General features: G+C 44.3%; 1 protein-coding gene and 1 pseudogene across 4 annotated transcripts in view; one reads left to right on the forward strand and one right to left on the reverse strand.

Moving 5' to 3' along the window:
* Nucleotides 1-6,073: 6,073 nt before the first annotated feature.
* LOC118364062 (DC-STAMP domain-containing protein 2-like) lies at nucleotides 6,074-14,329 on the reverse strand (annotated as a pseudogene).
* Nucleotides 14,330-16,524: 2,195 nt separating this feature from the next.
* LOC118364534 (disintegrin and metalloproteinase domain-containing protein 15-like) overlaps nucleotides 16,525-24,220 on the forward strand; it is a 48,837-nt gene continuing 41,141 nt past the window's right edge. For 3 of the 4 annotated variants that reach the window (XM_052489663.1, XM_052489665.1, XM_052489664.1), the window contains exons 1-3: nucleotides 16,525-16,683; nucleotides 17,299-17,430; nucleotides 18,218-24,107. The gene's annotated coding sequence lies outside the window, so the exon portion shown is untranslated. Of the gene's footprint in view, nucleotides 16,684-17,298; nucleotides 17,431-17,978; nucleotides 24,108-24,220 lie in introns of those variants that run through there. The other variant, XM_035746149.2, reaches the window with a different exon arrangement.

Raw genomic sequence — 24,220 nt, forward strand, 5'->3', positions numbered from 1 at the left:
CTTATCCTTATAGGCTGAGTCAACAGTTTAACAGAGTCAACTCCCTCACTGTACACACAGTAAGGTCAAACTCCATTTGATTTTACAAGGAAAGAAGGTAAGATTTTATGACACAAAAAAAAGTGGTACATGAAAGGCAAGTAACTTTTATGAGCTTGTAGAGGAAACAGATCTACTTTTCAAGGGGGTCCTATAAACAAAAACAAAAATCCCCAAACAAAGACAACCTTAAAGGCCTGAGTTCGGCTGCTGTACCTTTACACTGAGGGGTGATGCATGTGACCATGCTGGGGTCATCCTGTCCCTCTCCTCCCCTTCCACAGGCCATGCAAGAGACAGAGGACACCCCCATAATTTCAGCCAGGTAGGACCCACCTGGGAGGCTAGATTAAAGAACACATCATTAGCTGTAATAACATTAGTGATGTGTCAAAGCTATCTGTACACACATCCACTATAAATATGTGTAATGTGTTTTACAGTCCTGTACTATTCTGGATTTGCATGGGCAAAAAAATGCACTAGTTAAAATACTAACATGGTGAAAAGATGAGAAATGGCTTCAAGAATGGGAGATTTAGGTGAAATTGACATTCATACCAGATTGTGAGTGTCTGGAGGAATCTGGGTCCCTCTCCTTCTGCCCTATTTCTGGCTACAGACCTCAGCAGGGCTTTACCGAGAGACTGAATCCTCCTGTGGAAGAAGTGCACTTGCTCCTGCCCCACAGAGGAATGAGAAACACCATTACCGGCTCTATGTTATGTTAAAAGTGTCTGGAAGTGTCTGGATCTGGAAAAGGTGCTGGACAAATAGAATGCATCTGTAGCATGGCCCAGTAGATAATCTATAGAATTTCCTGATCATGCTTTGTCAATCTCAGAGAAGAAATTAGATTGTCACCAGGGCAAGACAATAATTACCTATCGGCAGACAATAGACATATACAGGTAATTGCCAAAATAAAGGAAACACTTGAGTAAATTAGGGATACAAAGTACACTGCTCAAACAATAAAGGGAACACTTAAACAACACAATGTAACTCCAAGTCAATCACACTTCTGTGAAATCAAACTGTCCACTTAGGAAGCAACATTGATTGACAATAAATTTCACATGCTGTTGTGCAAATGGAATAGACAACAGGTGGAAATTATAGGCAATTAGCAAGACACCCCCAATAAAGGAGTGGTTCTGCAGGTGGGGACCACAGACCACTTCTCAGTTCCTATGCTTCCTGGCTGATGTTTTGGTCACTTTTGAATGCTGGCGGTGCTTTCACTCTAGTGGTAGCATGAGACGGAGTCTACAACCCACACAAGTAGCTCAGGTAGTGCAGCTCATCCAGGATGGGACATCAATGCGAGCTGTGGTAAGAAGGTTTGCTGTGTCTGTCAGCGTAGTGTCCAGAGCATGGAGGCGCTACCAGGAGACAGGCCAGTACATCAGGAGACGTGGAGGAGGCCGTAGGAGGGCAACAACCCAGCAGCAGGACCGCTACCTCCGCCTTTGTGCAAGGAGGAGCAGGAGGAGCACTGCCAGAGCCCTGCAAAATGACCTCCAGCAGGCCACAAATGTGCATGTGTCTGCTCAAACGATCAGAAACAGACTCCATGAGGGTGGTATGAGGGCCCGACGTCCACAGGTGGGGGTTGTGCTTACAGCCCAACACCGTTCAGGACGTTTTTCATTTGCCAGAGAACACCAAGATTGGCAAATTCGCCACTGGCGCCCTATGCTCTTCACAGATGAAAGCAGGTTCACACTGAGCACATTTGATAGACGTGACAGTCTGGAGATGCCGTGTATAACGTTCTGCTGCCTGCAACATCCTCCAGCATGACCGGTTTGGCGGTGGGTCAGTCATGGTGTGGGGTGGCATTTCTTTGGGGGGCCGCACAGCCCTCCATGTGCTCGCCAGAGGTAGCCTGACTGCCATTACGTACCGAGATGAGATCCTCAGACCCCTTGTGAGACCATATGCTGGTGCGGTTGGCCCTGGGTTCCTCCTAATGCAAGACAATGCTAGACCTCATGTGGCTGGAGTGTGTCAGCTGTTCCTGCAAGAGGAAGGCATTGGTGCTACGGACTGGCCTGCCCATTCCCCAGACCTGAATCCAATTGAGCACATCTGGGACATCATGTCTCGCTCCATCCACCAACGCCACGTTGCACCACAGACTGTCCAGGAGTGGGCGTATGCTTTAGTCCAGGTCTGGGAGGAAATCCCTCAAGAGACCATCCGCCACCTCATCAGGAGCATGCCCAGACGTTGTAGGGAGGTCATACAGGCACGTGGAGGCCACACACACTACTGAGCCTCATTTTGACTTGTTTTAAGGACATTACATCAAAGTTGGATCTGCCTGTAGTGTGGTTTTCCACTTTAATTTTGAGTGTGACTCCAAATCCAGACCTCCATGGGTTGATACATTTGATTTCCATTGATCATTTTTGTGTGATTTTGTTGTCAGCACATTCAACTATGTAAAGAAAAAAGTATTTAATAAGAATATTTCATTCATTCAGATCTAGGATGTGTTATTTTAGTGTTCCCTTTTTTTTGAGCAGTGTATATTGAAAGCAGATGCTTCTACACAGGTGTGGTTCCTGAGTTAATTAAGCAATTAACATCCCATCATGCTTAGGGTCATGTATAAAAATGCCCAGTTGCCCATTATTTTGGCAACCATGGCTAGAAGAAGAGTTCTCAGTGACCATGAAAGAGGGGTCTTAAAGCAGTATAGGGGGTTTAAAGGGTGTTTGTGTGTCTCAGTCACCAGATCTCAATTCTCAACCCAATTGAACACTTATGGGAGATTCTGTAGTGGCGCATGTTTACGGGAGGCAACAGTCATATAATATAATTATTTAACATTGCTATTAAATTGTATTCACTTATAGGAAGTTGCTAGCTATCCCATAAAGCCATTAGCGAAAACCACATTATCTCTGTGGTCTGGCAACTTCCTGTTCTTCGACAGACTCTGGCTGGACTAAAGATGACGCAAAATTTGAAAAATGTTAAAGTTTGCAGCGTCCGTCCTGCAACGGAGCCTTCAACTGCAAGGGGGCATTATGTTTGCACTCCATTATGGACTTCCCCATTGAAAAGCATGACATCCGGAGCAACGCAACGGAGCCTTCAACTGCAAGGGGGCATTGCGTTTGCACTCCATTATGGACTTCCCCATTGAAAAGCATGACATCCGGAGCAACGCAACGGAGTGCTTATGGGTGATGTGAACGAGGCTTGAGACAGCGTTTTCCACCACCATTAACAAAAACCCAAATTATGGAATTTCTCATGGAAGAATGGTGTCGCATCCCTCCAATAGAATCTATGCCAAGGTGCATTGAAGCTGATCTGGTGGCTTGTTGTGGCCCAACGCTCAATTAAGAGACTTTATGTTTCCTTTATTTTGGCAGTTACCTGTACATAGAGTTATGTGTGCACATAGACAAAGTTACGGTACACAGACCCGGTGCTGATGCTCAACATTCTGTAGATGGTTTGAATTCCATCTGATCCAACATTCTAGTATAAAATGTAGTGACACTAAACCTGAAGCTGCTGGCAACGTGTATGAACACTGCCATTAGAATGATGCAACACCTTCCCTGTCACACCAGTTTGTAATAGATAATGGCTGATGCTAACCGTGCCACTACTAGTATACAAACAATGACAAAGACCGTCACTACATAAGACCAGAAAAAATGATAGTTTTTTCCCCTGGTTTAATAGTTTATCTACCTTTGGCACGACAAGAAGAGAACGTGATCAAGCTGTATTAACTTTTTAAGCATAACATTTCTGTCTGTTCTTTTGTCCTGAAATCAAGATAAGTACATCTGTATTGCTATGCAGCGCTGACCTGGTTTCAATTCTATGCATGGTTCACATTCCTCTTTCTCCTAGACTCCCAGACCAGCAGACTACTGCAGAACAAGTTATATTCTGCCTGCACAAAACCACAACCTGTAGTGGCTATTGTGAACAAATCTATCTGTGGATCTTTTTATTTCAGTGTAGTTGTTATGTAACTGACAGCCCCTAACTCATCAGTGTTTGCAGATCTAAATTAAATGGATAGGTGTAAGCGACAGCTAAGTCCACTGGGAAGGTATCCATTTATTACTACACCTACCTGGTTCCCTGAGATCAGCAAACACAGAAGTGGTAAGGGCTCGAAGAGGGGGTTTGGGATTGGACAGGTAAAGAGAGAGTTGTGACTGGGTCATAACGTAACCCGTTCTCGTTTCGGGTGGCACCTGGCACATACGAGCCTCCTTAACTCCTTTTAAGAGAGGAAGCAAAGCAAACAGCTTATTTTGGCCACTGGGTGTCAGTGTTAAACAGCAAAAAATACAGAGACCCTGTAGAATTTACTCCATATCCCTTGGCCAAGGCATAGATACAGATAACAGACAAAGTAAAGGAAACACATAAAGCATCTTAATGGGGAGTCGGGCAACCACGAGTCAGAACAGCTTCAATGCACCCAGGCATTGACTGTTGTGTCTGGAGCTCTACCAGAGGGACGAGACACCATTCTTCCACGAGAAATTCCATAATTTGGTGTTTTGTTGATGATAGAAAACACGTTCTCAAGCACCGCTCCAGAATCTCCCATAGGTGCTCAATTGGGTTGAGATCTGGTGACTGGAAGTCCATGGCATATGGTTAACATCGTTTTCATGATCATCAAAACATTCAGTGACCACTATTGCCCTGTGGATAGGAGCATTGTCATCCTATGGGAGCATAGCCATGGTAGCAATAATAATGGCCCAAATAATTTTATACATGACCCTAAGCATGATGGGATGTTAATTGCTTAATTAACTCAGGAACCACACCTCTGTGGAAGCATCTGCTTTCAATATATTTTGTATCCCCCATTTCCTCAAGTGTTTCCATTATTTTGGCAGTTACCTGTATGTTAATCTTAGGGGCAAGTTCTACCAGATATTGTAATGTTAAAAGTCCACAAAAATATATATTTACTGAACAAAAATATAAACGCAATATGTAAAGTGTTTGTGCCATGTTTAATGAGCTGAAACAAAATATCGCAGAAATTTTCCACACACACAAAAACCTTATTTCTCTCACATTTTATGCAGAAATGTGTTTACATCCCAGCTAGTGAGCATTTCTCCTCTGCCAAGATAATCCATCCACCTGACAGGTGTGGTGTGGCATATCAAGAATCTGATTAAACAGCATGATCATTACACAGGTGCATCTTGTGCTGGGCACTCTAAAATGTGCAGTTGTCACACAACACAATGCCACAGATGTCTCAAGTTTTGAGGGAGCATACAATTGAAATGCTGACTGCAGGAATGTCCCCCAGAGCTGTTGCCAGATAATTATTATTATTTTTTTTAAATATATATATTTTCTTAAATTTTACCCCCCTTTTTCTCCCCCATTTCGTGGTATCCAATAGTAGTTACTATCTTGTCTCATCGCTAAAACTCCTGTACGGGCTTGGGAGAGACGAAGGTCGAAAGTCATGCGTGCATCCACAACTCTGAAACACAACCCAACCAAGCCGCACTGCTTCTTAACACAGCGTGCATCCAACCCGAAAGCCAGCCGGAGGAGGAAACACCTGGAGACCTTGGTTAGCGTGCACTGCGTCCGGCCCACCATAGGAGTCGCTGGTGCGCGATGAGACAAGGATATCCCTACCGGCCAAATCCTCCCTAAACCGGATGACGCTGCCCCATGGACCTCCCGGTCGTGGCCTGCTGCAACAGAGCCTGGGCGCGAACCCAGAGTCTCTGGTGGCACAGCTAGCGATGCGCCACCCGGGAGGCCCATTGCCAGAGAATTTAATGTTAATTTCTCTACCATAAGCCGCCTCTAACTTCATTTTAGTATTTCCAAAATTCCCCCAAAATCTAAATATATATGTATCAATTATGAAACCAGAGAGCGCTCTTAGATCATGGGAAAAGGCTGCACTTGACCGTTGCACTTGAATCACTCCCACGGTGAATGGTTAGGCCCACTAACCTATGAAACCATACACTATTGCAGAGACTTTGATATTACCGGCTGCAATTGATATGGTGAAAACAATGTGTTGGGAGGCAGAGGCACAGAAACTCACATCAATACCTTTGTCAGATAACACTGTTAAACAAATAATGTATGATATTGCTCACAATCAAGAGGAAACTCTGACAGAATGACTCAAAAACTTCCAAGCTTATGCTATTCAAATGGACGACAGCTGTTAGGGCCGAGATGCCTATGCATTGACTTTTGTTTGCTATACATGTCGGGGGATGCTATTCATAAGGACATATTGTTCTGTCTCACGATTTCCAAGTATGAAACGGCATATGGAATGTTGAGTGTGCTGCGTGGCTATATTGACGACAAACAGATTCCATATGGGATCGAATGGTGCACATTTGCACAGATATGGCTCCATCTATCAGGGGATGGGGGGCAGGCCTCTGCACTCTAGTTATGAATGTGTCTCCCTCTGCAATATGGACGCATTGTATGATACAACGAGAGCAACTGGTGGCAAAAGAGCTGAGCACAGAATTCTGAGATATACTGGAGCAGGTAACTTCGATTGTTAACTACATCAAACCACATCCACTGCGCACACGCCTGTTCGCAAAACTATGTGGAGATATGTGATCAGAGCATGGCAATGTTTCACATTGAGGCTTGGTGGTTATCAAGGGAGAGTGTTGGAGAAAAAAAATGCATTGAGAAAGGAATTGTTGTCATTCACAATGGGATGTTAAAAGAAAAAGAAAAAAAGACTTCTGTGTAATGAAAAGAAAATAACAGAATTGTCCCACACAGTGATAACTGCTCACCTCCAACGCTTGGATGAGTACTTTGGGACGGACCTACTTCCCAATCCGTTCGACTGTGATCCTGGCTCAGTTGACATGCAGGTAAGTGAAATTGAACAGCTGATCTAGCTGTCATGTGACCAAATACTGCAGACAATGCATTCACAGGTCACTACGGAGGAGTTTTGGTTCTTAACTCGAAGGCCCTGCTGTTTCCCTCTGAGCATTAATGCCGAGTTCAAAACAACTGAGAACTCCGACTTCCATGCTCACTGCAACTGGAAACTCGGAAAGAAATGAGCTACAACTGGGAAAAATACACTGCTCAAAAAAATAAAGGGAACACTTAAACAACACAATGTAACTTCAAATCAATCACACTTCTGTGAAATCAAACTGTCCACTTAGGAAGCAACACTGATTGACAATAAATGAGTGGAGGAGGCCGTAGGATTGCCTGTGCCATTTACTTCCACTGCTAATACGATGGGTGCTAGAGAGAGCACAAAGAGAGAACACAATGTCTTGGATGATGTTGTTGGTTCCAAATATGGTTTGATATACAATTTCATTTGAATAATCTGTACTATAGTATTTAATCGGAAACTGATGTCCAGTTTAATTCCGTTATTGGACTGAATAGAATGGAGTAAACTGATAGACTTCAAGTTTCAGGCAAGGTTATTCATCACACGAACAACCACTTTCTCTCATAAAATAAACTGTTATGTCTAAAATAACTAAGTCCAAAATAACAGCCCAAACAAAATATGTACAAACAAAATAGCTGTACAAACATGTTTTGAGACTCGGCTTGTTAGCAGTGTTTCTGGTTTCATTCAGGTAAATATACTTTTTGGAAGCAATAACGAATGCAGATATTATACTTCTCATCTATTCCTGTTTTTAACCATGCACCTGTGAGTACACTGATGGGTGGGGTGGCTAGTAAGATTTAAATGTTTTTTAAGTACAGTAAATAACCTTGAACTGAACATCATCTATTTCCCTGTAGCCAGACTGTCTCACCTCTGGCCACGATGTCCCCCTGGGCTTGGTAGTGCACCAGGTCAAACATCCAGAAGACCACCAGGTCCAGCGCCACCCCAGGCATCCTATTGCTATGTGCCTAAGAATGGACACTGCGCTGAGGGCAGCAGTCCGCCGCTCCCTGGCCGCCAGGTACACTGAGACTAAAGGACAGAGATGGGTGTGTGGGAGGGGAGGTTAGGTGGGTGTTTTCACTGCCATGACATCAATGTTACACTGACTTTCTCTTTTCACCTTTCTAGATGTTTTTGTTGTTGTTCTCATTTCCAAACTTCTCTATATCCTTTCGCTCCCTACCTTTTCTATCAACACCCACACTGCTTCCCCCTACAATTCATTTATCTTTTCTTCTCCTCTTTCCTGTGCATTCTTCCTGCTCCACTCACATGGTCTGATGTAGGTGCGGGCCACTCTCTGGCTGAGCGGTTAGACAGGGGTTTTTCCCTCTCTAGCCAATCTCTCGTTGAGCTCCTCAAACTGCTCTGTGATGTAAGTGTTGTCAAAGTCATTCGGGTGCAGGTACTTGCGTTTGTACAGGACAGCCCTAAAAACACACACACACACACACACACACACACACACACACACACACACACACACACACACACACACACACACACACACACACACACACACACACACACACACACACACACACACACACACACACACACACACACACACACACACACACACTAGAGCAAGGTTTCCCAAACTCAGGGGAAACCCTGGTATAAAATATACCGCTCCTTGTCAAACCTTGTTTGCATGACCCATGTGAATGAATATAGATAGACTCACCGTAGGTACATTAGCAGCAGAAGGAAGAGGCCTATGTAGGCTATTAGCCCCATCACTTCCTAGAAACGTCCCAGCTCCACCGACACTTCCTCCATCATATCCTGTGAAACCTGTTGCAGCGTTTGACTGCTGTTCACATTCATGTCAAAGTGCATAGTGGCCGATATGTTGACCTCAAACTCCTTCTTCATCTTCTCGAAAACTGCTATGGTTGCTAGAAGAGAGCAAAGAGGCACTTCAAGAATGTGCCACTGTGCATTTGTGACTGTTTAGATTGGCCATCAAAAAAGAGTTACAGTAGAACTATGGAATTGAAGAATGTTCTACCTTGGAATAGAGAAGTAGTAGAAACTATTATATAGGGCAAGGTTTTGTACCTCTGGACTTTACTTACGGGCAGCAATCTTTGTCTTCATGTGGTCGACAATGTAAGAAGGGATGATGCAAAACAGCTGACCAACTGACATGAGAGGAATGCATTGATAATTACTGTCCTCATACCTACAAAGGACATAACCTCTAGCTAATTTACGTGACAAATGCATCTCTGCATCACAGGCTCTAGTCATTGTCTCATAAAACCATTGTGAACGGTCATTAAAAGTAAACCCAAGTGTCATGTCAGGTTTATAAGACAGTATTATATAGGATTTATGACCCATAGTTTAGAAAGTGAAATGCCACCATTCACTTTATGCTGAGAGCAGCATTCTAGATCTCCCAAGGTCCAGGAAGCGTGTTTCATCTCTGGCCCTCGGGTCATGTTTGGATTAAAAAGTCACCAGTGTCCGGCTGGCTCCTGGCTGGCTCCTGGCTGGCTCCTGGCTGGCTCCCGGCTGGCTCCTGGCTGGCTCCTGGCTGGCTCCCGGTTGGCTCCTGGCTGGCTCCCGGCTGGCTCCTGGCTGGCTCCCGGCTGGCTCCCGGCTGGCTCCTGGCTGGCTCCCGGTTGGCTCCTGGCTGGCTCCCGGCTGGCTCCTGGCTGGCTCCCGGCTGGCTCCCGGCTGGCTCCTGGCTGGCTCCCGGCTGGCTCCTGGCTGGCTCCTGGCTGGCTCCCGGCTGGCTCCTGGCTGGCTCCTGGCTGGCTCCCGGTTGGCTCCTGACTGGCTCCCGGTTGGCTCCTGGCTGGCTCCCGGCTGGCCCGAGAGCAGCGGTGGATATGAAACAATAATTCATTTGAAAAGAAAACAGGGGAGGCAGAGGGATGGAGGGTGACTCACGTGAGAGGAAACCTGAGGGCAGTGTGGGGCTGGAGGGTTTTAACTAGGCCTTGGCTCCTAAGTTACCCTGCCCTCCTAGGCTAAAGAATAACACAGAGCACCGCAGAGCTTCCAGAGAGCTAGAGAGGAGGGCCGTGCTGTACCTCCACACTGATGTCAACTTTACAACAATGGGTGATCTATTTTTCCATGAGCTAACATATTTGTAGTCAGCAATTTTTCACCAAAATCGGAAAAAACAGGCTCGGGTGCAAAAAAAGGGGACATTTTAACTGAGTTTCAGAAGATTTTAAACTACTGACCACCCAGCTAGCACATAATGTTCTGAGAACCATATGTTGTTTAAAGCTTGGAGAGAGCATGGTTATCCTATGGTTAGTTTGCATGCAATCTTCCCATAACTTTTCCTATAGGTTTCTTCATGGTTCTATTTAAAGTAATGTTCTCAAATTGTTCAGACAACGTTAAGAAACAATGTTCTTCGGTGGTCATTTCAGTATAATGTTTTCTACCGCTTTCCTCATGGTTCTATTTAAAGTAATGTTCTCAGAACGTTAAGAGAGCGTTAAGAAACAATGTTCTTCGGTGGTAATTTCAGTATAATGTTTTCTACAGCTTTCCTCATGGTTCTATTTAAAGTAATGTTCTCAGAACGTTAAGAGAACGTTAAGAAACATGTTCTTCTGTGGGAATTCCAATGTTTTCTACAGGTTACCTAATGGTTCTAGTTAAAGTCATGTTCTCCGAATGTCCAGAGAACATTAAGAAACAACGTTCTTCTTATGTGACTTCAAGAACTTCAGCATAATGTTTTCTGCAAGTTTCCTCATGGTTCCATTTAATGAATTTTCTCAGAATGTTCAGCGAATGTTAGGAAATGAAGTTCTACTATTGGAATTCCTGTTCTCAGAACATTAAGAAAACTTTCCATAAAAACCACAAGAAAACATTAACGTTTGAAAAACAAACTATCCATTCTCCGCATCAATAAAGCTCTCTCTATCTTGTTAAGTGTTTTCAGGTGTGTTGGCCACACCTGATCTTAATGAGTGCTTGTTTCCTTTGAAATAGAATCTGTTTGAATATACAAAAATGTACGACTTTGTATTAGTAGAGAGTATAGAGAGCAGAAGATCATAGGTTTGAATCTCACTGACACCATGCCACAATAAAAAACAAATGTGTTTGCATGATTAATACCTAAGCAAATTCATTTCCAAGTGTCCTATCTATGCTTGGAGATCAAAACAGTAAACCTAAGCCAGCAGTGTTATTAAAAGTCTTATTGAAACATGTTCTCAGAACGTTATTTAATTACATTAAAAAAATTACATTATAATTTCCGTTCGTTAATAAATCCTCCCAGGAAAACTTTCAGGAAACCATAGGAAAACTTTCTCAGAACCTCCCTGCAATCTGAAAATGTATGTTCCCAGAACAAGTGAAATTTTCACTTCTGTTCTCAGAACTTTTTCAAAAGCCTTAACGGTAAGGAAACGTATGGCTTCATTCCCACAACCAATGGGAAACCAAAAACGTACATTCCCAGAACTGCTAAGGAACCAAATGTGTGAGCTGAGAATGACTTAAAAACAGAGAACAAACATCTCAGATAATGTAATGGTTAGGAGGCAAGAAGTAATGGTTAGGAGGCCCTAATAAAGTTGTCCTTCATAATGGCTCTACAAGAGAAACATTAAGCGAAGACTGCATCAATGACAATACAGATATGACAACCTAATTATAACACTACCATAGATTTTCTTATTTTTAAACAGACACCTTCCACAGTGATTGATGTCCTTTTCACATTTCCTTCACTCTATTGATACAGCTGTATACTGTATGTGCTAAAGCCTCCCAGGTTACTACTCTTGCGATTTGAACCTGCTTCTCAGTGGACAATAATTTATTCATCTGACACTATGACAAACAGCTACCCTTCCTCTACTACTGACAGCTGATGGAAGTAAGGGTGAGTGAGAATAGTGATTCTACTGTATGATGGAATAACATGTCAACCAACCTCGAGCGAGACCACAGAGGGGGCGGAACCCATCCACAATGTGACAAAGGAAGTTGAACACAGACAGGAGCTCCATGCAGTCATCACGGGCATCATCAAACAGCTTGTTACACTTCTTACAGGGGGTGTCCAGTTTGTCATTACACACCTCGCCAATGCCGACCAGGAAGTGTAACACGTTTCTCAGGGAACGAGCTGTAACAGGGGGCAGAGGGCACAGAAATCAATGGAAGGCTTCATTTGGAGAGTTCAATTGTTAGATACAGTAACTGTACTAACAGTGTCTTCGAATAATGATAGTGCTATAATAAGCATGGCCCACAGACGTACCTGCTGGGTCTGGCTCATGGCAAGTTTGGCCCCACACCCCACGCTGACCGCTGAACGGTCAAAGCTTTCCAGGGTGTTGGTCATGGGGCCCTGGACCAACATGGAGAAGATGAGGAACAGGAGGAAGTCCTTGCCCTTCACTGTGAGGAAATTTTTAAAAAATTAAAAAGTGCATTAGTGGTACCCAGAACAAGTTGGTGTACTGAGTATTGCATTGTAGGTCAAACGACCTCTCATAAGTAACGGAAAACTTTATTCCCTGAATGAACGCCTGGTCGGGTTCTTTGGCTAAGCAAAAACGACTCCAGCCATTATCACCTTGGCTGCTTTAGCTTTATTCACCCATCGATAAGGGACATACATAAATAACATTCTAGAACAATCACATGCCATAGCCTACAGCAATTAGCTAGCACTAATTAACACACTTGCTCAGCACCAAGATTAAAAACTTGAGTTTATTTTCCTGTCAAGTCAAACAGCAGTTACCTACACATCTTCCACCTCTGCACTGCTTTTGTCAACTCAGGGGTGGAATGTGACCTGGAATCGGTCCTGGCATTTCTAACACATTAGCCCATTTTTCCCCCCTCGAGGCCCCCACAACGGCCCATTTTTCTCCCCTTGAGGCTCTCATTATAAGCCAGATCATGATAAATCTGCACAAAAAAAGTTAGACAGGCCTACTAGAAAGAATATGGACCAGCCCTTCTGGCATCTCCAAACTGACTGTCCTAAAGAAATTGAGCCAGTGGGTGAGCTACTTGTAAACGTGGAGGCATCGCCACTTGCTCACGACTCCTATATGTTTTATTTTGAGTAAATGTTTATTTTCAAAGCAGGGGAAACTGTTATCAGGTTGGAGGTGCCTGTGGGGTATTCTGGCGTACTACAACCAAACAACGGTTCATTCCGGGTGTGGTAATACTGATGATTTGTCGGATGGTATGTTTACATAGCAGGCTAAGATAACTAATGTGGCAGGTTAGGTGAATTAATGTAATAGGTTAGGAGAATGAGGTTAAGGTTAGGAAAATGATTAGGGTTAGGCTTAGCTACAATGCTAGTTGTCAACAATTGTTGTCCCTGATCCTACCACTAGATTGAGCTGTAGGCCTCCTCCATCTAGCCACAATGGAAGAAATGTAAACAAACAATCTGTGGAAGACAAATCATCAGTATCATAACACCATGGTAACCATGTGATTTTGGAACTGTGAGCTTATTGGTCTGTTTGAATTAATTGTTTGTGTGCTCTAATTGATTGCAGGTAGGCTATGATATGGACACACCTCCACCTGTTTCATACAAAATGGTGATCTTTCCCTTCTACTGTATGTGCCTTCACCAGCCTGGGAAACAATATATCCAGTTTGCATCAATCCCGTTTGTCTCTCTCTGTTTGAAAGGCTGCGTTTAGACAGGCAGCCCAATTCTGATATTTTTTTCACATTAATTGGGATTTTGACAAATCACATTAGATATTTTCACATTTTTATTTTGGTAAAAAGACAAAATAGTGGGTTTAAAAAGATCAGAATTGGACTATCTGTCTAAATGTTGCCAAAGTGTTGATTTGACTGTTGGGCTGGGTGCATTTCAACGCACAGCAAATATACAATTTTTTGTGGTATGGTTAAAACTATCTTCATATGTAGGCTACTCACTTGAACACAGCATTGGCATCATGAGCACAACATTTGCACGCACGTGGATGGAGAGGCCCGTGCCAAATGCTGAGAGGAAAGCTATGGTGATCATGGTACACACGCAATACCACAGCCCCTGGTTCTGTATGAACAGTGCAGTCATTCCGTACACAGGGGCGAGGAATAGGCCAAACAAAAACCCACCCAAACTCTGCACGAGCCCACTGAGACGAGGATCACGGAAAGGTTTGGTCTTGCTTTGTGGGCAATGCCTTGGGCATCTGGGAACCCTGTCAAAAAGGTTAAATATTTAGGCTAAACTCACCCACCAATGACAACATTATGTAGTAAGCCTATGCATCTCATTAATGTCATTGTATTTCCTTACCGCTTGAGGACCCCCCTCAAACACTCCATCGCGGCTTGGCCACTTTGCACAAACCTTTGCCGAAGACCATGTATGCCTCTCTCATCTTTTTAAGTGGGAGAACTTGCACAATTGGTGGCTGACTAAATACTTTTTTGCCCCACTGTATATAAGTTGTCCTTTTCCATTTGGGTTTTGTGGGTAGTTGTTTTCTGTTTAGTGTCTGCACCTGACAGAACTGTTTCGTGTTGTTCAACTTTGGTATTTTTTTGCCGTGTTCAGTTTTATTTACAAAATCATGAACGCCTACCACCCTGCACCTTGGTCTCCTTCTTCATCAGACGACAGACATTACAGAACTACCCTCTACAAAAAGACCAAGCAGCGTAGTCAGGAGGAATGGATGTGGGAGGACATTTTGAAAGGGAAAGGATTCTGGACGTGGGAGGAGACGGAGGCAGCAAGGAGGGAGTAATTTTACAAGGGGTCATGGCTAGCACGAAGCCTGAGAGGCAGCTCCCAAATTTTTGGGGGGGTCACACGGGGAGATTGGCGGAGTCAGGGTTTAGACCTGAGCCAACTCCCCGTGCTTACCGTGGGAGCGTGTGACTGGTCGGGCACCGTGTTATGCAGTGATGCGCACCATGTCTCCAGTGCGCAGTCACAGCACGGTGCACTATATTCCAGCTCCCCGCATTGGCCGGGCTAGAGTGGGCATCCAGCCAGGACGGATGGTGCCAGCTCAGTACTCCTGGCCTCCAGTGCGTCTCTTCGGCCCAGGATATCCTGCGCCTGCTCTGCGCACTGTGTCTCCGTTGCATCTGCACTGTCCAGTGCATCCTGTGCTAGTGTCCCGCATTTGCTGGGCGAAAATAACCATCCAGCCAGGACGGGTTGTGCCAGCTCTACGCTTGAAACCTCCAGTGCGCCTCCACGGCCCAGTGTATCCGGTGCCTGCTCCATGCACCAGGCTTCCAGTGCATCTTCCCGGGTCCGGTGAGACCTGTTCCAGTTCCACGTACCAGGCCTCCAGTATTCTCCCCAGCCTGGTAAACCCTGTGGCAGCTCCACGCACCAGGCTTCCAGTATGTCTCCTCAGTTTGGTGAGACCTGTTCCGGCTCCACGTAAGAAGCCTCCAGTGATGATCCATGGCACGAAGCCTCCAGTGATGATCCATGGCACGAAGCCTCCAGTGATGATTCATGGTACGAAGCATCCAGTGATGATCCATGCTCCGGAGCCTGTAGTGATGATCCATGGCAAGGAGCCTGCGGCAACGGTCCCCGGTCCGGAGCCTGCTGCGATGATCTGCGGCCTGGTTCCTCCAGTGAAGGTCCATGCACTAGGGCCGCCACCAAAGCGGAGGGATCTGCGGGTGGAGGGGGGTCTATGTCCTACACCGGAGCCACCGCCTTGAAGAGATGCCCACCCGGACCCTCCCCTTTAGAGTCAGGTTTTGCGACCGGAGTCCGCACCTTTGGGGGGGTACTGTCACACAATGGCCATAGAGGCTTTTATTCTCTTTCTTGGTTAGGCCAGGGTGTGACAAGGGTGCGCATTCTAGTTTCTTTATTTCTATGTTGGTGTGGTTCCCAATCAGAGGCAGCTGTCTATCGTTGTCTATGATTGGGGATAAGTTGTCCTTTTTCGTTTGGGTTTTATGAGTAGTTTTCGGTTTAGTGTCTGCACCTGATAGAACTGTTTCGTTTTGTTCAACTTTGTTATTTTGTTGTGGTATTCAGTATTATTAAAAAATCATGAATGCCTATCACACCGCACCTTGGTCTCCTTCTTCATCAGAAGACAGATGTTACACCAACTCATTGTGAATTCTCCCCTCCAGGTTTATTTCTGGGTCTCTTCCACAATGTCACAATGACCACTGTAAACAGGCTCTTAGCAGAATATGCTTTTGTTGGTGAGTAGATTGTGGTACTGCAATTGAACACTGTTTGGAGTCAATCAGTAAAGTAAACGAATTGGAAACATATTAGTCATGCTCTGTGTGTATTTTTCAGCTGTATGTGTTCTGGGTGTGGCATTTTCCTCCTACTTTCGCTGCTCGTCCCCTCTGCTCTTTCCCAGCATGCTCAGCTACCGTGGCAGGGCGTACCTCATGCTGTTTGTCCTCTACGGCCTGTATAGGGGTAACTGAGAATAGCTCTGGAAAAAATGTATTGCCTTGATACTTGCCAAATAGCTTGCTAGCAGTATGGCTTCGCTGTGGTGCAAACCGGCAATCCTCTGCTCACCCTGTTCTCTCATCCTGTCAGGCCCTTCCACTGTATTGTCCAGGATGTGGCCTTCTCTATGGGGTGCAACATTGAACTCCAGATCAAACACAGCAAGGTCATGTGGAGGGATGTGATGGAGCCCTTCATGGAGGTGGTGCAGGGTATTGTGGTAAGTTGCACATTATGTTCAGTGGATCACTATTGCCAGAATAGCATTAGTGGAAACCAAGACTGTCCTCAGGGCAGGCCTGGTTCTAGCTAGATATATTTGTGTTGTGAATTTTGGCTAACCCTTTTCCTAAACCTAATTATCCTAACCTGCTATGAAAAGTCACTAATGCTAGTCATAACTGGCAGACCTGCCCTGAGAGCAGTCTGAGTATCCACTAGTGTGATACAGTTCACTATTGTATTAGTTCAGTAGGTTTGTTTCACATTATCGACTGATATTTCAAGGACATGCCCCAACGTTTCCTTCATGTCATTACTGGGTCAGAAGGATAATGGGAAGTTCCAGGAGGAGGCTAAGAGTGTGAGCAGGAAGTTACAGAGCATCAGATATGAGGTCATGGGGAGGTATGGCTATGACTTCATGGAACAGGGCCCTGTTGCTGCCGGCAACAGCACCCAGAATTTGTATGCAGTAGAGACGATGCGATGTGACTGAGTATTGGTTTGCATTTAAAAACCTATTCAGCAGATTGAAGTTGGTTGTTATTGGTCGATAGTTAGTTGAGAATGTACTGACATTACTCACTGTCTGTTTTTCTGCATTGTGGGACAGATGTGGTGGAGCAGGGGATGGAGTGCTGTCATGAGTGGTTTGAGGTCAAGTGGCAGGATGCCATCAAAGCCCCAGTCATCAACCACATGTGTGTGTCCATGAGATTCCACTTCCTCTGTTACATCATGAGAGGTAGGGGTTTAACCTCATTGGTAGCCCAGGTTTTTTAATCAAGTGGGATGATATACTGTACTTTTCTGATTACAATGTTTGCTTGGTTCATTTCTTAATTATCAAATGAGGGGAGACAAATTTATCACACAAGTCAGAGTTATACTTAATAGTGAGAGCTTTGCAATAGCAATGGCTGGTCGACGAATCGGTCTCTGATGATTTGTTGAAAAGCCGCGAGACAAAGGTCTTTTATAGCCAAGATCCACCCCCTAGTTGACATAACAAACCACAGATGTTTTGAATGGGTCACAAGGTGAGACTTTTTAAATGAGAAAGGAGTATCCCGTAGCCAAATAGCATTCGCTATAAATTATTGTTCAGTTTGGTCCCTAAGATGAGGTTCCAATCTCGTTCCTGGTACTTCATAGCACAAAAACACCAACTCATCCAATGGCATAAATCAGTTGTCAACTCCAGATACTCCCATCTCAAGTAAAACCCCTTCCTGACCCCACTCCTGGACAAGCTCACGGAAGATAGTGAGCCTCTAGGTCCCCGGTCCGGAGCCTGCTAACCCAGGATAAGTGCAACATCAGAGATGACATACAATGGTTCCAGACACTACCACACACATCCCCCAAGGCCAAAGGAGGGAGTGACTGGCACACAGACATTGTGGAGACAAGTAATTGGTTCCCCATTAATCACGCCATCCCTTCACATGGTTTAAGAGTAGGTATAGACACATTCTCATATGAAGACAATGTTCCATCCTGTCCTCTTCCCTTTCTGATATTCTGCATAGCACCAGGGACATGTGAAAGACAAGCCTGACCTCTCCCTTCTCGGTGCCCCAGTTGACTGAGCACCAGCTGAGGGAAGAAGTGCAACTGCCAACACCAGAGTCAGAAGAGATGCATTCTAATAACAAGTGTCTCACGGAAGCATATTATGCAGATAAGACATCTTAATTATCTATGTTACACAACTAATTCTGATTCTTCCGCTACAGAACTTTGGGCAAACATTTGACAAGCTCAATTTCTCCATTGACGCACTGTCCAGATAATTCAGTACTAACGTGTAGTGCTGCAGTTACAAGCCCAACTCCTGTCTGCTCTCACTAAAACCAAGGCAGTTAAATAATGAAGGGAATAAAAGACTGTAGTTTACACATAATTGGGTCATTTGGAGGTTTTCTCTACTCGAAATACATGTATGATGCCTTACTCTTTTGAAGATGCACTTTGCACAATACTTTAATTGGATGTTATTTACAGTTCTTGAGATTCCACGTTTCCCTCTCATGTGTGTAGGAGGAGCAGCAGTCTGTTTGGTGTGTCAGCCCTACAGGAGGATTTCAGAGGCTCTGTGTAAAGCCTTTGAGGAGACCAAGGTTGGTCCCGTTTCTGGGGCTCATCAAGCTCCTCCTCCTCCCACACCTTCAACACCATCTGCACCTCGTGAGCCTACTCAACCACACAGCAACTCGGTTAGATATGACGGAATGACATGTGTGTTTATGCTATCTAATGTAGGGGTTTGTCAGATGTTCTGCTTTTTGAGGTTATTTTAGTTCTTCAAAGTGACATTGTCCTTTTCTTTTGTCAGTGATTGGCCAAAGTCCATACATCCAGTTCCCAGGTCTGAATCAGTCAGGGTTGAAATCCAGCCTACTGCAGGCCTTGCGGACTAGAGTCATGCACCCCTGCATTAGACTCACTGCAGTACCATGATGTAGTTTATTTCTATAAAGTGTTTATACAGTTTCTAATGTAATCCCCGCGTGTGTGCCGCTTCACTCTCTTCCTTCCTCTGAAGGGTGTTTGAATATGCGAGGCAGTATACCCAAGACATTTGCTTTGACAACGTCTACATCACCACCTACTTCAGACAGATTGATGCCAGGAGAAACAGAGCAGTAAGCAAACAAAATATAACGTATTAATTTGGTCAGTGACGCTAAAATGTTTAATTTGGCTCTATACTCCAGCATTTTGGAGTATAGGTAAATAAATAATGTATTGTCATTTTGAGTCCCTTTCAAGTATAGAAAATGTTTCTTAACAATTTTACATTAATGTGAATGCTACCACGATTACTGGTAATCATGAATGAATTGTGAGTTGCACAAAGATCATACACCCCAAAACATGCTAACCTCTTACCATTCCCGATAACAGTGAGGCTAGCATTTGTGGAGGGGTGTGATATTTGTGCGTCTAACATTCTCACTCGTGTTCTGAAAGAACTGCAAAATCTGAATCCCTACAAATCAGCCGGGCTAGACAATCTGGACCCTCTCTTTTTAAAATTATCTGCCAAAATTGTTGTAACCCCTATTACTATCCTATTTAACCTCTCTTTCGTATCGTCTGAGATCCCCAAAGATTGGAAAGCTGCCTCGGTCATCTCCCTCTTCAAAGGGGGAGACACTCTAGACCCAAACTGCTATAGACCTATATCCATCCTGCCATGCCTTTTTAAAATCTTCGAAAGCCAAGTTAATAAGCAGATCACCGACCATTTAGAATCCCACCGTACCTTCTCCACTATGCAATCTGGTTTCGGAGCTGGTCACGGGTGCACCTCAGGCACGCTCAAAGTCCTAAACGATATCATAACCGCCATCGATAAAAGACAGTACTGTGCAGCCGTCTTCATCTACCCGGCCAAGGCTTTTGACTCTGTCAATCACTGCATTCTTATCGGCAGACTCAATAGCCTTTGCTTCTCAAATGACTGCCTTGCCTGGTTCACCAACTACTTCTCAGATAGAGTTCAGTGTGTCAAATCGGAGGGTCTGTTGTCCGGACCTCTGGCAGTCTCTATGGGGGTGCCACAGGGTTACATTTTCGGGCTGACTCTTTTCTCTGTAAATATCAATGATGTCGCTCTTGCTGCTGGTGATTCTCTGATCCACCTCTATGCAGATGACACCATTCTGTATACATCTGGTCCTTCTGACACTGTGCTAACAAACCTCCAAACAAGCTTCAATGCCATAAATAAACATTCAATTTTCTAGCAACAGCTCTGGGGGACATTTCTGCAGTCACCATTTCAATTGCACGCACCCTCAATCTGAGACATCTGAGGCATTGTTTTGTGACAACTGCATATTTTAAAATGGCCTTTTATTGTCCCCAGCACAAGGTGCACATGTGTAATGAATATGCTGTTCAATCAGCTTCTTAATATGCCAGACCTGTCAGGTGGCTGGATTATCTTGGCAAAGGAGAGATTCTCACTAACAGGGATGTAAACAAATTTGAGAGAAACCACCTTTTTGTGTGTATGGAAAATTTCAGGGATCTTATTTTTTAGCTCATGAAACATGGGACCAACACTTTCCATGTTGAATTTATATTTTTGTTTGGTATAGTATATAAAAATATATATTTTTCTAAGGTCATAATGTTTCAACTTAAGTAGTAGCTACATTAAAACTCTGGGCGCCTCTACACAACATGCACGTTGACATTGGGCCCAGCCTATGTAACGTTTTAAATAGGCAGACTACCATTTATTATTCCACTCCTTTTTTTTATCCCTTGTGGAATTGGCACAGGGAAGGTTTGAACAAACAGTAGGGTCTTGTCGGGCGACCTGCAAATAAACAAAGAATACAATGTCGCACAAAGTAGAAACGCTCCTTATGCTGTTAGTACTTGCAGTCGATCTGGATATCACAAACGGTTGATTTCCCCAGAGTTCTTAGCTGTGTTACGGATATCTCCCCGGAAATTGGAGCAGCTACTGGGTCGACTGCTGAGTATAAATAGAAATAAAACAAATCATTGTTCAGGAGAAAGTGTCACGACGTTCACCGAAGGTGGTTCCTCTCCCTGTTTGGGCGGTGGTCGGCGTCGCCGGCTTACTGGCCATCACCGATCCTTTTGTTATTTTTGTCTTTGGTTCTGTCACACGTGGTTTCATTTGCTTTAATTTTTGTGTGTATAATTACCCCGGTTGCCTGCTTAGGTTTGTGTGGGATTATTCGTGTTTTGTTGAGGTTGTGCCTTATTTCTTTTCACGTATTCTACCGAGTGCTTACGTTCAAGGAGCGTTGTTTTCCTCCTTCCGTGAGTAACTGGTTACTCTTTTGTCGTGGGGCGTTTATTTTGGTATTGTACCTGACCTATATGTTTGTGGACTCGCCTATTAAAAATGCAACTCGGACATCTCTGCTCTCCTGCGCTTGACTCCTGCCCATACCTCTAAACACAATATCCTAACCGAAAGCTTGGCCTTCATTTACATCATACACTATTTGTGTGAAATTCAACAGCTAAATTAAGCTACCTCATTAAGGCCAGTTGTGCACATTCTTGTTTTTGTTCTAATATCCCTTAATTGTTCCAGATGAACACCAAAATTAAGTCCAGGAATCTGTAGGCTTATAAATGCATGTTCTCCATAAACATGCATTTAGGAACGTGACCAAAAGAAGAAACCTAGCCTAATCCAGGTGTAATGGATATAACTGTTCATGCAAACTTGTGCACCATTGCTGGTGGAGGTATATTTAAGCAATAACACACGAGAGGGTGTGGTATATGGCCAATATACCATGGCTAAGGGCTGTTCTTAGGCACAACCTTTAGCCATGGTATTTTGGCAATATATAGCAAACCCCTAAGGTGCCTTATTGCTATTATAAACTTGTTACCAATGTAATTGGAGCAGTAACAATAAATGTTTCGTCATACCCGTGGTATATGGGTTTGTCAGCCAATCCGCATTCAGGGCTCGAACCACCCAGTTTATAATTCAATGTATTCAATAGGCTTTAGCACAATGTGTACACAGAGTGAATGTGGCCCTTTTCCCCCAATCCTGTAAGAAATGCACTGGCTCGTGTGTGTCGAGTAAAGCAGTGCTTACCCGAGAGCAGCTTATTGTAATAGCATTAGACACTACGCATTCTGCTCATACTGAAGCCCTACCTACAGTACTGCACAGCGGGGGGCGAAGAAGTGTATACTGTATGCAGAGAAACTAAGAATTTGAGGGGGTAAGAGAGTAACAGAGGGAAAGCGGGATACAAACACTTTTCATGCTGGCATTTCCACAACAGGGAGAGTGTTTTTCAAAGGTATTTTGAGCATTTAAAATTCTGGCCCGGGTTGAAAATGCATGTGTGAAATTTGTCCCTTGAGGTTCGATAAACTTCTGATTTTCATTCTTCTCTAATCAGGGACTGGTTTAGACCTGGGACACCAGATGAGGTGAGTGCAATGATAGATCAAGTAGGAACAAAAACCAGAAGTATTTCGCCATTCCAGGATCATAATTGAAATGCTGCCTGGGTTCAAAATGCCAGTCTGAAAGCACCTATAGAGAAACCACAGTGAGGGGAGAGACTGGCATAGTAGATAGAGGGCAATCCTTCACTCTGTGTTTTCACTTAGCACTAAATCAGCTGAAGTGTCATTCCTGTTATTAGTCCTCCCCTTATGCTCTCTGAAGGGGATTAGTTTCACAAATCAAGCAAAATTAAGCTGCTGCACATACAGCATGTGGGAGAGAAGTGCAACATGGTGAAAGTGTGCAGCTCACAGATGAATCCAACTGGCCTCAGGAGTTCAGTGCTCCAGAAGCATCCTCATCTACAAAATTGCTTCCAACACTCTACTCAGCAAACTGGATGCAGTTTATCACAGTGCCATCCGTTTTGTCACTAAATCACCTTATACCACCCACCACTGCGACTTGTACGCTCTAGTCGGCTGGCCCTCGCTACATATTCGTCGCCAGACCCACTGGCTCCAGGTCATCTACAAGTCCATGCTAGGTAAAGCTCCGCCTTATCTCAGTTCACTGGTCACGATGGCAACACCCATCCGTAGCACGAGCTCCAGCAGGTGTATCTCACTGATCATCCCTAAAGCCAACACCTAATTTGGCCGCCTTTCGTTCCAGTTCTCTGCTGCCTGTGACTGGAACTAATTGCAAAAATCGCTGAAGTTGGAGACTTTTATCTCCCTCACCAACTTCAAACATCTGCTATCTGAGCAGCTAACCGATCGCTGCAGCTGTACATAGTCTATCGGCAAATAGCCCACCCATTTTTACGTACCTCATCCCCATACAGTTTTTATTTATTTACTTTTCTGCTCTTTTGCTCACCAATATCTCTACCTGTACATGACCATCTGATCATTTATCACTCCAGTGTTAATCTGCAAAATTGTAATTATTCGCCTACCTCATGCCTTTTGCACACAATGTTTATAGACTCCCCCTTTTTTTTCCTACTGTGTTATTGACTTGTTAATTGTTTACTCCATGTGTAACTCTGTTGTCTGCTCACACTGCTATGCTTTATCTTGGCCAGGTCGCAGTTGCAAATGAGAACTTGTTCTCAACTAGCCTACCTGGTTAAATAAAGGTGAAATTTAAAAATAAATAAAAAATGGTGGACAGTATTGAGTGTTGATTCAGCAGTGGTGAAGTCTAGTACCCATGTTCAGGGTGATTCAAATATCTCATTCCACAGAAACTTTTCTACATCTTGCCTGTCTGTGCCCTACTGTTCTACACACTATATATTAGCTCACTGTCATTTATCTGACTGCCCCATTTCTCTCTGTCTGTCCACCCTCTGCTGTGGCTGCCTGTCTGCGGGAGAAGAGGCGCACTCTGCTCCTTTATAACCTGCAGATCAAGAGGCGCATCTCATTCACCAAAAGGTAATGGACACGACTCATGCAGCTAGGAACAGGAGAGAAAACAGTGCGTACTGTGTGTATTTAACTACTCTCTCTCATTAAACCGAGTTTAAACATTTTTTTTCCTAAAGGTC

This window comes from Oncorhynchus keta, chromosome 31 (genome assembly GCF_023373465.1).
Source record: "Oncorhynchus keta strain PuntledgeMale-10-30-2019 chromosome 31, Oket_V2, whole genome shotgun sequence".
NCBI classification, from domain to species: Eukaryota; Metazoa; Chordata; class Actinopteri; order Salmoniformes; family Salmonidae; genus Oncorhynchus; species Oncorhynchus keta.